Consider the following 2,857-nt stretch of genomic DNA (forward strand, 5'->3'; position numbering starts at 1 on the left):
TGAGTCATTGCTGTCATGTTACCTGAACGTGTGGTTCAGGAGACTTTGGAACTGGTATTGGTGAAGAAATTGGAAAGGTTTAGGGATGCCAGATGAAGAAACAACCAAGGAATGCTAGAAACCGAGCTTGGTGTGAGATTCTGGCCAGAATGCTGATAGTAGACATGCAGCTGGAAAAAAGCAGGCTCAAGAGGTTTTGCTTAGAAACAAGTACTGCCTTAGCCGTTGGACTCCAGACCACGGGTGTTACGCCTCAGCAGAGAACTTGCCTGCATCTTGCTCCCATCCTGAGGCCCTGCCGGAGTTGGACATTCAGGGATGATGAAATGTCAAGGAATCTCATGTTAAGGAGATCGGATAGCTATCTCTGGGGTCTTCTAGACAGACCTATGTTGAGAATCAAAAGCAAATGACCCAACAAAATAAATTTTAAAAGTTTTAAGTTTAGCCAGAAAAACAAAAAAAAAAAAAAAAACCCTCAAGTAAAGAGTTTTCTGAACAGAACGGACAAGTAGAGTAGAAAATGGGTGCTGAGAGAGAACAAAACCATCAAAAAGATAGCGAGATGGCATCACAAAACCAGCAGGGAAACCCTGGTAACGATGTGGATTACCAAGATGGATCAGGGGATCACAGTGTCTCTGAAGGGACTGGCATTAAAATGCCATGTACTGTGGAACTGGACATTGGAACAATGTCCTGGAGAGCAAGACTTTCAGCCTCAGAATTGCAAAGGTGAAATTCTTTATTTTGAGATGAGAACCCAAGCAGCATGTTCCAACTGGTAACAGCCTGGAGAATGCGTCCCCCTGCGTGGGGTTCAGATTGCTTAGCAAATCAGAGACTAAACCCTACAGGCAAAACTGGAAGAATCCTAGCTACTTCTTAGTGTTGGCTTTAGGTACATGCAGAATGCAAGAGTTGTGGTGTCAAAAGACTTCCACCCAATTTCACAAAAAGGCCTGCTGGCCAAGCAGTGTGCTTCTGGAAAGGGCAGCTTGTAAAGCTGTGAGTGTACAGCCAATGGCACAGTTGAGACCCTAGGAGGTTACAGAGGGCAACAATGTGAATCAACTGAGGAAAACTGCAAAGAGGGAGCAAGGGAGAAACCATATGAGTGACAACCTCCAGCAGTGCCACAGGCTGGAACCACTCAAGCCCTTTGGAGTTTTTATCTTGCAATCAATTACACTGGATGCTGGACATGGAATGATGGAGGTTAGGGTTTGCTCTGCTGGATTTTGGATTTGCTTTGGTACCATTCCTTTCCATCTCCCTCGTTGGGATGGGAATGATTATCTTGTATCATTGAATGTTCAATGTGTTTATCTTTCCTTTCACTTGTAATGGTGCTGAAAGATAAGCATTTGCCTTGAATCTCAGGGGAGACTTTGGACTTGGACTTTTTCTGCAACACTGAAGTGTTAGGACTTTGGTGACTGTTAGAGATTTACTAAATGCCTTTCCAATAAAGGTATATTCAAGAGTATTTTGGGGGCCAGGAGCAGAATATTATGATTTTATCCAGATACCTCCCAAACCCCTATGCTTTCATATGTGGGCCTTTTCAGTGATGGATGGATCCAGGGTGTATGATACTGGAATTAAGGATGTATGATGTCTGGTTTACTCCTCTGATTAGATTAACATAGGTCTAGGTATAGCAAATGGGAAGTCCCACCCTGAGTATGGGTGGCACTGGCTACAAGCTTAGCAGCCTGGATAGCATAACATGCAGGAAGCTTTACTTGCTGCCTTCTGCCTGCCATGCTACAACTCTTTGTCCTCTGTGATGCCCCTGCCAGGCTACCCTTTGCTGGAGCCAGCTGACTATGGACAAACACAATACAAATTTTGTGCTTAAATAAAGCATCCCTGCTTGTCAAGGACCACTCTACTTAGTTTTGGGGGAAATATCATTTGATAATTGAATTGCTTTGGGAGCATGTCTGAGACCTAGTGTCTCTGCCACTTGATCTGGCTACGGTGTGCAGAACACAACTCCATGTGCCAACATTCATGGCTAGGCCCCAGTGGTCCTATGATGCTGTGACACTCCAGGGCAAACTTAGATGAGCTGAAGACATCCTGATTCCTTGAAAACCAAGTAATAATTTTACAAAAGGTTGAGCTGAGGGAGCATACAGACTTCGTACCATCCTTCCTTATCTCCCCAGGAATCTCATCAAGATTCTCACTGATTTAAGATCCCTCTGCCCTCTGAGTCGTGAAAATTGATCCTCACCAGCCTAAGGTCTTCCTCGCCCCAAGACCAGTGCTGCCCTCTGAGCCACTAATAATCTGCTCACTAATTTCCTCAATGAATTGTGATAATAAACAAGGTTCCAGCTGCCTCACGGCCATTTGTTCCTCCTGAACAACTAACCACCCCGACCCCCGTTGCATCACCATTTTGTTTCTTGCTCTTTCTTTGTGTCATGCACTGTGACTCCTGCAGGAGAACAGGGTCCCCAGGAAGGGTCCTTAGTGTGTCTTCTAAAGTGGGAGTGTTTGCTATCTTTTCCCAGCATCGAAGAAAGAAAGTCAATAAACTTATTTTTATGATTATTTAACAAGAACTTTAATATTAAAACTTATACTGATAAAAACTTAGAATTTGGTTTGATCTCTATAAAAAATGAAAAACAACATTTTGATTTTTGGATTTTTGGTTTTCTCTTCATAAGAGGTTGAAAAGATTTTTTTTCTTCTTTTGTACCTTCTAAGTAGTCTCATTAAAAAAGATGAAAATAATATTTTACCAGCATAATTAACTGTGCTTTATGTTGGTTTTATCGGCCTTGATTTTTTTTTTTTTTTTTTGAAAATTTGCTTAAGTAAGCTTAGAGTGACTTTC

The sequence above is a fragment of the Octodon degus genome, unplaced genomic scaffold, assembly GCF_000260255.1.
Source record: "Octodon degus isolate 3935 unplaced genomic scaffold, OctDeg1.0 scaffold00044, whole genome shotgun sequence".
Taxonomy (NCBI): Eukaryota; Metazoa; Chordata; class Mammalia; order Rodentia; family Octodontidae; genus Octodon; species Octodon degus.